Source organism: Impatiens glandulifera, chromosome 1 (genome assembly GCF_907164915.1).
Source record: "Impatiens glandulifera chromosome 1, dImpGla2.1, whole genome shotgun sequence".
In the NCBI taxonomy this organism is placed as follows: domain Eukaryota; kingdom Viridiplantae; phylum Streptophyta; class Magnoliopsida; order Ericales; family Balsaminaceae; genus Impatiens; species Impatiens glandulifera.
Genome location: NC_061862.1, coordinates 99881926 through 99894208, shown reverse-complemented (window position 1 = coordinate 99894208; position 12283 = coordinate 99881926). Strand labels below are relative to the sequence as shown.

General features: G+C 32.9%; 1 long non-coding RNA gene across 1 annotated transcript; it reads left to right on the top strand.

The window, feature by feature from the left end:
- The first annotated feature begins 9367 nt into the window (after positions 1 to 9367).
- Positions 9368 to 12016, top strand: LOC124922685. Its single transcript, XR_007097854.1, has 3 exons — positions 9368 to 9659; positions 11045 to 11118; positions 11585 to 12016. It is a non-coding gene; the product is annotated as an uncharacterized LOC124922685 (long non-coding RNA).
- The last annotated feature ends 267 nt before the right edge of the window (positions 12017 to 12283 follow it).

Here is a 12283-nt window from a genome sequence, read left to right as displayed (position 1 = left end):
TTCATCTTGAGCTTCAAGCCCAAGTAAAAAATTCCGCCTTAATTTTGTTACAAGTGTTTACAAGGGTTTGCGTAGAATAGAAAGCGAATTAAATCCTTAATAGGATTTCTTTCAAACCGTTTTTCATAAGCCTTCATCAATAACCAGACCCCTGTCTCTATCGATAAAGTTGATCCTATCATAGATTTTCCAACACAAACTCTCTGACTTCTTTAGATTTATTACTTTTGTTCATCCCCTTCCCCATGATAGTAAGAACAAAGTAATAGAACAAATTAATTGCAGAAACCCTAAAAGATGATTACAGATAAACCGCAATTAATTTTAGAGTGTCTGGATCAACGGGTTAAGAGACGTGATTAATTTGAATATATATATAAGAGTAAATGGATATTTGGATAGGTTCGTGGGTTGACCCGCCCATAATTGAAAATTGTTTAAATTTAAAAATATATATAATAATGCTTAATTTCAAAGTGTTTGGATTGCCAGGTCGAAAGACGTGATTAATTCCCATAAATTTGAAATTGTTTAAATTAAAAAAATAAAATTAAATAAGATATATACAAGTTTCAAACATACAATCTAACAAAACAAAGTACAACACTTTAAACAATTAGATTAATAAAACATTAATTTTAAATTCAACCCAACGTATGATGAACGTACGACATTGTTAACAATATAAGTTCAACATTTTAACAAACTAAGCTAATAATATTTTATATTTTTTTAATTCAATATAAAGTTTGACAAATAGAAGTCACTGCGTTTATATAATTTTAAATTTTGTGTTAATTTCTTATAAAATTTGTAAGACCTATTTATTAATTCGTGATAAATTTAAATATAAAAAATATTTTGTTTGATTACTTGTCTCCCTTTTATGAGTTTATATACAAAATATATATAAATATACAAAATTATAAATTAAATTTAACAATCATAAATAGTGTACTAGTTAAAGTGTTCACACCTTAAACTTGATATCAAAGTTCAAGTCCCGATTGATACGAATTTTAAAGGGGTATTTTAAAGATTAAAATGGAAATGATGGTTTTAATTGGATCAAAATTCTTATTGTGTCTCAAAATTCTTAAGTGTTCACACCTTAAACTTGATATCAAGGTTCAAGTCTCAAAATTCTTAACGATTGTGTAATTTGATTTATAATGATGAGTTAGTTAGTGCATAATGTTCAAAGTGAAGGTACATGTTGGTCAATAATGACGAGCCAGGATAAAAAAATGCACAATGTGAGGGTAGAAGGTGGTCGAAAATATGACGAGATCCGGATGGAGCAAAATATTCAAAGTAATGATATAAGATTAGGGATATGACTTGTGGGTTGTGCTTAATGTCAAGTCGGTTGGAAATAATTCTCTTTTATGATAGGAGGTCGGTAATGTCGAGTCAATTTAGGCAAAATAACTTTTTAAGTGTAGCTAAAAGGTAATACAAGATGCTATCAATTTTATTATATATTCATTAAGATGACAAGAATTTTTAAATAAGATAATTGTAATCATTTTTATTAGTTATTATATTATAAATTTTAAATTATTTAGTATTAAGTAATATTTGTAAAAAAAATAATATAAATAAAATAAAATAAAATAAAGAAACGTCGTTCGTCAGTTAAAATACGATCGGCAAGGTCGGCACAACACAATCGTCGACACAATTAGCACGAATGACACGAACGACACGATTGCCACGCACTACAACAAAAAAGACTTTCGGCGATGCTTAAAAAGACTTCTGTCAACCTTTAATAGCGTCGCCAAAAAGATCACTGACCCTTATTCTTATGTCGCCAAAAGCAGGTTAGGCGTAAGTTTTAGCAACGCTTATTTAAGTGTCGGTAATATTCATTTAAGCGTTGCTAAAAGTCTATTTTATTTTTAAATTTATTTTTAGTTTCTTTTGACAATTTTATCTTAATTTTTTTTAAATTAATTATATAAAGAACATTTAGAAATCATTACCTACCATTTATTAACGTTTTAAATAATAATAATAAAAAAAATATAAATCCTCTAAACAATATTATCTTATAAAATCATATATATATTACAAGTTTTTGATAAAGATCTAATGGTTTAAAAAAACAATTAGACTAAAAGACAAATTTGTATACTTAACAGACCAAACAATTAAGAAATATATATATATTCTGATCCAATAGAACTGGCTGGTAAACGAGTTTACACTGGATCTTCTTCACTTCCATCACTTTCATCATCGCTGTCTTTATTATCTTTGTTTCTGAACCCAGCAACAAATGTTGATGATCTATTCCATTTTCAAGTACCTCATTGTTTGCTCTTACCTGCACACCAGAGACTAAATCAATAATAGATCATAAAGCTTGCATCTGAATTTTATTATAATGGGTCTAATTTTGTTTTAATGAATTAAGTATGTAGATTGAAATGGTTATATGATACGATGATAGCGAGCTTGATAATCAGGTATGGATGGTATATTATATTTAAAAAGAATATGAATGAAACAACTTTTGGCTTGAAACCTGCAATCACAATAGCTAGTCTAAAATTAATAGAGTATACAGCTACAATTTAGGCCATAACTTGGTCTCCCCATTAGTCTACTCTTCTAGCTTCGGGTGGTGGAATAGTTAATCGATCAATTCAATTTTTGAATACTTAAAATGGAAATCAAGTCAACAGTATTGACATTCGAAGTTAGGTAAAATACCTATCTTATTATGTTTAAACATCCAAATCCGATTCTAATTCTATCTGAAATGAATGATTGATAATAGATATGCAATTTGGCATGGAGAAAGAATGTAATTGAGCATATAAGTACACAGGTATTCATATAATTAAATCATGGTGTGGAAATATTCATCATTAACCAATAATATATATATATATTATAATCAATTATCATCATTATTTGGTTTATTCTCATCATCATCTTATGATCATAGATTCAACAATAGGGTCCCGAGGATGACCACTAATGTCAGTAAATAATCAGCAAATCTAAGATAGTGTAAAGACTATAAAACTTAAAACTAGACAATCAAAATGGAAATGACAAGTACAAGGATTTGAAACGTAGATAGTTTTCGAATTAAATTATTTTTAAACTTAAAATAAATAAATCAAACCTGAAATGGTAGGGCAGACATGTCATAAATTGACAAGTAGCTTCCTTGACGATCCTGATGCGGGATATGGCGCCAACAACAACCAAAAGCCCCTATAAGAGTTAGGATTTAGAACGGGGATGGCGGAGCGGGGTCTGGCCGGTTAACACTTTCTAACAACACTATACGGTTGGCGTTTAATTCGGTTAGAGATTAACATCGGGTTTCAATACTACACAGGCTATCACAGACCCTTAAACCGAGTTCAAGTGCGGAAATGGTTTGTTTCAGACTGAAGCAACACACACACAGGATGAATAGAGATAGGTTTTGGAAAATATCGGTTTGAAGATTAGGAGGTTGGTTTAAGGTTTAGTGAATCGGTTAGAGTGATGTAAGTCGGTTATGACAGTGTGAGTCGGTTAGAAAACAGAACCGACAGAAAGTAAAGAACAAGACACAAGTTTTTATGGATGTTCGGAGATAAAACTCCTACATCACCGCTACTTCTCGAACCGCAAGAAGGATATTCACTAAGGAATACTCAACCACACTACACAATCGAGACTTATTTACTGCTCGATAAACACTCTTACAATTCTCACAGAAATTGTAATCACACTTCAAATGCACACTTAAACTTTGAATCTTGTAGAGAGATAAACACAACTTGTAACTATTAACTCTTAGAACTTATGACTGGTGACTACATTTACTCCTCTTCAGCTCCTTATTTTATAGGTGAAATTTTCCAATGGTCACATTTCTTCAACGGATACCTTCAGGGTAATCCTTGAATCTGATTGGTTGAGCAGAGGTTCAGCATTGAATTAATTGCGGTTTAAGCTTCCAAGGCATGGAGCAGACCGACTTTATTTGTCTTTTACTTAATATGGCAACTACCGGTTGGCCAGTTACTTGCATCTGGAGAGCTGCACCTTTGACTTGTACCAAAATGGTAACTTTTTCTTCAGGCAATCTTCTGCAGCCTTCAGCATATCATCAGACTTGTACCAAAATAGTAATGTCACAGTCTGATCCTTTGATGTCATCTTCTGCATATACCCGAAATTTTTGTTTACACCAATTTGCAAACTGTTCTTTATTTGATATCTTTGACTTCTTTTTTAAGTAGTCTTATCGTTGAATACTTCATTCCATCTTCAAAGGTTAGCCGGTTGTGCAATTTAACCGGACTACTTTCGGTTCTGGATTTTGTCTCTTTTGGCCGGTTTGCCGTTCAGGTTGTTCATCTGTTCAACCGGATAGTTTTAGGTTTTAGGTTTTAGGTTTTAGATTTGTCATTGCTTCTCCTAGTCGGCTGGAGTTCTTGACCGGTTGGAGTTCTTGACATGTTGGAGTTCTTGACAGGTTGGAGTTCTTGACAGGTTGGAGTTCTTGACAGGTTGGAGTTCTTGACAGGTTGGAGTTCTTGACAGGTTGGAGTTCTTGACAGGTTAGAGTTTTTGACCGGTTGGAGTTCTTGACAGGTTGGAGTTCTTGACAGGTTGGAGTTCTTGACAGGTTGGACTTCTTGACCGGTTGGAGTTCTTAACCGGTTGGAGTTCTTGACCGGTCAATTTATCTAACAATTTCTCTATTTTTGATTATTTTATTTAAAATATTCAAAACCATGCGTCCGATGGTCGTTTAAAGAGTTTGTTGTTGTGAAAAATATTTTGGAAAAGACTTTAAAAAATTTTGCGAAAAATTTTATTAAAAATAAATTATCTAACAATTTCTGTCTTTTTGATTATTTTATTTAAAATATTTAAAACTTGTAATGTTTGGCCGATTTAAGAAGCTTATGTTTTTTTGGACGGTTTTTTTTTGGAAAAACGGTTTGGTTTAAGGAGAACATTATTTGAAGAAGAATTTTGTATGAAATTTTTTTGTAATCTAACAATTCTAAAATATTTCTAAGGGAAGAAAACTTAGACTCGAGAAGTGGCTTTGTGAGGATGTTATCCATTTCATGCTTGTTCCCTTCATGTGATGTGTCTGTCAACAGCCGGCTGTCCGGATGCAATGTTGTCTCTTCCAAGCTTTTGTCTTGATTTACCTACATTCATAGACAATAGCAAATCTGGTCCCCATTTTTCTTTGAGTCCGTGGCTTATTAATCCCTTAGTAATCCATACTTTGATTATTTTGATGGACTTCCTGTTGTGTGTATGTATATTATATCTATCTGTTGATAATTTAACTTTACAGGATGATTTTTGGTAAACATCTCTTAATTTTCGGTCAAATTTTTCTTTGCCATACAAACTAGTTGCCCTTCTCTCAAGTTTCAGCCAGCTTGAAGTTGGCTTTACATAAATCATCTCATCTTTTGAAGTTATATCATTACAGCTTATAATTTCTTCCTTGAGCTTCTCATTCTTAGATGAGATCTCACTTATTGAAACATCAACCTATTTGATTTGAGATGAACAACTTGAACTATTAGACTTGCCTTTTGAAATAGTTTGATTAAGAGATTTTGATAGTTTTATGTACTTAATGACCATGTCATTGAGTGCAGCAATTAGATCATCTCGGGTAAAATCATTAAAGGAGAGATCAAATACCTCAGATTCTTTCTTAGCCGTGAAGCAAGTTTCAACTTTATCATCACTGTCGCTGGATGATGAGTCGTCTGAATCACTATCGGCCCATTTTCCCTTGCTTTCAGCTTCCATTAGAGCATTCTGCTCTTTCTGGTTCTCCTTTATTTGGTCATTACCATCAAACAGTTGGATCAACTTTTCCCACACTTCTTTTGCAGTTTTGCATTCTCTGACCTTACTGAAAGTATTTCTGTCCAAAGACTTGAAGATGTGACTTTTGCAGTGATTATCCAGATTGTTTCTCCTTTTATCATCGGTTGTCCATTCCTTTCTATCCTTCTCAATCTTTATAGGTCCATGAGACAGAATGAATGTCATCTCATCATCCATAGTGACTAGGTGCAAATGCATGCATATTTTCCAGTTTGCGAAGTCATCTCCTTCTAGCATTGGAGGTTTCTCGCCGAAAGTCATGCTTGCTTGCTCCGTGTTGCTTGATTATTGAAACTGACTGCTCTGATACCAATTGTTAGAATCTAGATCGGGGATGGCGGACCGGGGTCCGGCCGGTTAACACTTTCTGACAATACTCAACGGTTGGCATTTAATCCGGTTAGATATTAACACCGGGTTTCAATACTACACAGGCTGTCACAAACCTTTGAACCGAGTTCAAGTGCGGAAATGTTTTGTTTCAGACTGAAGCAACACACACAGGATGAATAGAGATAGGTTTTGGAGAATATCGGTTTGGAGATTAAGAGGTCGGTTTAAGGTTTAATGAATCGGTTAGAGTGATGTAAGTCGGTTATGATAGTGTGAGTCGGTTAGAAAGTAGAATCGGAAGAAAGTAAAGAACAAGACACATGTTTTTATGGATGTTCGGAGATAAAACACCTACGTCACCCCTACTTCTCGAACCACGAGAAGGATATTCACTAAGGAATACTCAACCACACTACACAATCGAGACTTATTTACTGCTCGATAAACACTCTAACAATTCTCACAGAAATTGTAATCACACTTCAAATGCACACTTAAACTTTGAATCTTGTAGAGAGATAAACACAACTTGTAACTATTAACTCTTAGAATTGTAACTGGTGACTACATTTACTCCTCTTCAGCTCCTTCTTTTATAGGTGAAATTTTCCAACGGTCACATTTCTTCACTGGATACCTTCAGGGTAATCCTTGAATCTGATTGGTTGAGCAGAGGTTCAGCATTGCATTAATTACGGTTTAAGCTTCCAAGGCATGGAGTAGACCAGCTTCATTTATCTTTTACTTAATATGACAACTTTCGGTTGACCAGTTACCTGCATCTGGAGAGCTGCACCTTTGACTTATACCAAAATGGTAACTATTTCTTTAGGAAATCTTCTTTAGCCTTCAGCATATCATCAGACTTGTACCAAAATAGTAATGTCATAATCTGATCCTTTGATGTCATCTTCTGCATATACCCGAAATGTCTGTTTACACCAATTTGCAAACTAATCTTTATTTGATATCTTTGACTTCTTTCTTTAAGTAGTCTTCTCGTTGAATACTTCATTCCATCTTCACAGGTTAGCCGGTTGTGCAATTTAACCGGACTACTTTCGGTTCTGGATTTTGTCTCTTCTGGCCGATTTGCCATTCAAGTTGTTCATCTGTTCAACTGGATAGGTTTAGGTTTTAGATTTGTCATTACTTCTCCTAGCCGGATGGAGTTCTTGACCGGTTGGAGTTCTTGAAAGGTTGGAGTTCTTGACCGGTTGGAGTTCTTGACAGGTTGGAGTTCTTGACCCGTTGGAGTTCTTGACCGGTTGGAGTTCTTGACCGGTTGGAGTTCTTGACCGGTTGAAGTTCTTGACAGGTTGGAGTTTTTGACCGGTTGGAGTTCTTGACCGGTTGGAGTTCTTGACAGGTTGGAGTTCTTGACCGGTTGGAGTTCTTGACAGGTTGGAGTTCTTGACAGGTTGGAGTTCTTGACCAGTTGGAGTTCTTGACCGGATGGAGTTCTTGACCGGTTGGAGTTCTTGACCGTTCAATTTATCTAACAATAAGTATCAAGGGTATACGTGATTGTGTTTAACCAATAATACATATTTGTAACATAACCATACTAAATGTTGTTAGGTAAACTCAAAAATAAAGATTGTAGTGAGATGTTTTAAATATACATGTTATCTCCAAGAAAGTCAAAGGGATAACAATCCACAAGGGGAATAATTAAAGACAGTTCTTAGGAAATGAACATATTACCACATGTTTGAACACTTGTTGCAGCTGGGAATAAGAAAGATTGGCGCAAATTTTGACATAACCACCCTCTTGTTTAAAGATTAAAATGCTTCATACGAATGCTTTCGTAATAATTAATTTATAAATCAAAAGAATTGCAGCTATTCATTATATAGACTTTTACCCAATGTCGCCGAGTGGAACACCATGACATGATATGATGTAACGCTTTATAAAAGGATTAATTATTGTCTCCTAAAGAAAGAAACAATTAAGGTAAGAATAACTTATCAATAAAGCGGAGGAAATTTTCAACAAAACAAAAGTTACCTTTTCTTTAGTTTTTTCTTCCTGAATACGATACAGTTGTATAAAAGGTGGCCCTCAATGACCAATTCTATATGGTTCATTACTGAGTTGTTTAATGAACAACATTCAAGTCATGTGTTCAAAACACTTGGTATACACACCATTAGTATTGATAGAGGTTGCTTTTGCGACAACTTTGTTTTGTACAAACATTAACATTTAGAAGAAAAAAAAGGACTTTCGATGCCGATTTTTGTCTATGATACTCAGTTACTATTCCCTGCACCACCAAAAATTACAGTAAATGAGTTCATCAAGAGAAAAAACATATTTAAGGAATGTTTGATGCGGGGTTATTTGAAAATAATATTGTTTAATGAGAGAGTTAATTATTTAGGTCAAATGACCAAAAATACCTTTAATGAGTTGTTTGGGCATGCGTTTTGTTTCATAAAAACCTACATTTATTATGTATGAAAAATATCATAATGATACAGAAAATATAACTTTACCTAATGAAATAAAAAATAACAAAATAATTCTGAAAATTAATCATTATACATAATGAAGCATAATATAAATCATTGAGACAAATAAAATTCCAGATATCGCACATAACACATACCACACACTTTGACATTTACAGGAGAGGACAAAGTTAATGAGATATTGCAGAAGTGTGAAAGTATCCATAAGGAAAAATTAAATGATATTCAAAAAAATGGACATACCATTTTGGAGTTTGACTTGTTGCTGTTTCAGTTAGTGACCAAAGATTTCTCAGTTTGTTGCCACTTTTTAGCAGAACCAGTTACAACTTCAAACACAGTAGGGAGATCATTTATCATATCAAAAAGTCGCATCCTGGAACAATAAATTCAAATTTTAATAAAATGTGTAAGAACATAGAATTTTTATCGAATTCAGTCTTACAAAATCACCACTAGTAGAAATGTTATAATTACCGAGAATGTTAACCCAGAGCCATCAAAATCTCTCGGAAATAGATAATTAACCGAGAGCATTATTTCGCTCTCGCTGAAATATAAGTAAATCACCGAGGGCTTTACATAGTTGTAGCTGATAAGACTTTTTTTCGAGTACCTTTGATTTGTACTCTCATTGATATTTTTATTTCCGAGGGAAACAGAAACACTTTCTTAATAATTTTAATTAAACCTGATTCTTTCTTCTTTCTTCCTCTCTGCCATCTCACTCCGGCGTCGATCCCGAATAGCGAACCAGCTTCCGTCGCCGTCTAGATTCTGTCGTCGTCCAGGTCGTCGTCGCCGTCCCGATTCAGCGAACCGCGCGCCTCTTTCTGTCCAGTCCAGATTCTTTCTTCTTTCTGTTCCATCGATCGCCCGCCTCTTTCTGTCCAGATCTACGGCTGTGTTTGTTTCTTTGCTAGTGTTTTAGAGAGCCGCTGCCGCCTTTGTGATAAGGTATTTTCATTTCTCATCTTTGCGGATTTAAGATTTCAATATCTTAAAATCTTTACAGTAAGAAATTTCATTAGGGATTTGTCCTGCAAACAAATTCTCTGATATATCTATCTTCGTCAAGCTGCAATTTGATGAGAAGATTGAACTTAATGAACCTTGTATTAAATTCTCAGAAATGGAGAATTCTTTCAACCTTATGAAACCATTCTAAATATTCCCTGTTAAGTTGTTTGTGCTTAGGTCTAGATACTGTAAATATTCCCTGTTATGTTCAAATTCTATTATCATCATATCCGAATGTCAGACCTTAAAGACTGTGTGTGTTTGTATGTGTGCCTTTGAGAAAGAGAGAGAGAGATCTAGCAACCGTATGTAAGATTTATAATAATCACGAGTAAACGGAAACTGAAGAGCTGTTGGAGGTCTTTTTTTCTAAAGAGCTTAGAAAATTGGTGTAAGATTACGATTGGTTGGTTGTTCCGACCTAGAATTTGATAGGTAGAGATGAATAATGGAGAAATTTAGCTTCATTTTCTTATTTGAATTTTGAAAAAGGATTTTACTTAAGATGAGGTTCATAGTATGCGAGTTTTAATTGGATTGGGCGTGGTTTGAACAAGTGACTGCAATAGAATGTTTAAATCTCTTTTCCTTGCAAATGTTTCTTCTTCAATATGAAATTGTTCAGATTTTATCGCTGTGATCAAGCAAAAGCTCTTAACTGTAGCAATATTTTTAAAAAAGTTATGTAACAGTTCACATTATATAGCCTTTGAATGATATTCAAATATATTGTTATAATATTTTGTTCAATAAAATATATTGTTATAATATCTTTGTTCGATAATATATTGATATATTATCTTTACCATATTATTAAGAATCTTAGACTGAATATTCATCATCATGTTATTAATCTTATTATTAAAAATCTTTCCTTATAATTTGGTAGTGTAATTTGTTTTTAAGTTAACTTTGTATTGTTAGAATAGCTTGTTTACAATCCCACCCAATAGTAGCTGATCACCAAACATAGGATATATTGTTTGTTTATAAGCTCTATGTGACTGATTCATTGGATATATATATTTATGTCATTGTTTATGATTGTGTCTTAGTCAATTGAATTTAGGTCTTCAAATTATTATTGATGATGTATGATAAATGGTTTATAAGTCATGGTTGATAATTGCAGTATCCTGATTATATGATAAATGGTTGATAAGTCATTATATGATAAATGGTTGATAAATCATTATTGATGATGTATGATAAATGGTTGATAACTTTGTTTGAGTTGTGAATTGAAATATTGGATTCAAAGCAAAGTTCTAGTAAAATCTTAAACTTTTGTGTGATGATATTTTTCGTTTTAATTGATTTAGAGGTTCAAATCACTTGACTGCTGGATTTACTTTCCCCGATCCAGATCGATTTCTCGTCAGCTTCCCGATTCCAGGTATTCCCCGATTCTTTGTATATATTAATATAAATGATGTTGAAAACCAAATTAAGGGTCTTTCCAGACTATGAACATTGATGTTTGCATTCATTAGATATATTGTTTGAATGCCTGTTGGATTTACATTCATTTAGAAATTTACATTAGATATGTTTGTCTGCCTTCATTAGATATGTTAAAAATCAAATTAAATATTTTTCTTCATTAGATATGTTAGATATTAATAAATCTGATATGATGATGTGTATTTGAGTGATATTTGGACTATATAAGATGTAGGTTTTTCTTGTAACACGATATTGACATTATTGATGGTTAAATGATATTGTTTATTTCATTCTCCGTAGATACTTTATTTAGTGAAATTGTGTTACTAAATTAATCATACTAAGTTTAAAATATCTAAACATTTCAAATGATTGAAATTAATTAATTTTTAATACTCTTTTCTATATAACCCTAGTTTGGTGTTAAGAAATCTGATCGACGTTGAAAATGAAAGTTGCGTACTGAATTACAAGAGGAGACTTTGAAAAGAGAACAACTGGAGACTTTAATTCTTGAGTCAGAAAGAGAATCACATGAGACTAAAAGAGAAGCACAAGAGGCGCAAAGACAAATGCAAATTGAAACTGAAAGGCAAGCTCTTGAGTCACAATGACAAGGGGAAGAAATGCAATTTGAAATTGAAAGACAAGCTCTTGAGTCACAAAGACAAAGGGTATATGATGTTTTTTTTGGGTTAATTGGTATTTTAGTTTATTAGATATTATAATGTTGAATGAATTGAAGATTAAAGTTTATTGGATAATTGTATTTTTGGATTATTGGTATTTTTTTATATCAAATTCAGTATTTATAATTTGTGTATGTATCAAGTCTGAAATTGTTTGGTATAAAATAGGTAAAATTCGGTTTTAAATCGTTTTATTTATAAAAAAAAGTATAGCCGAGAGCATTTTAAATGCTTTTGTTAATAATTTAAAGAAATTTCCGAGAGCATTAGAACTACCCTCACAAATGCTCTTTTATTATTTCCGAGGGCATTAGAATTGCCCTCACAAATACTCTTTTATTATTTCCGAGGACATTAGAACTGCCCTCACAAATACTCTTTTATTATTTTCGAAGACTTTCACAGCCCTCGGTTATATTTTATTTC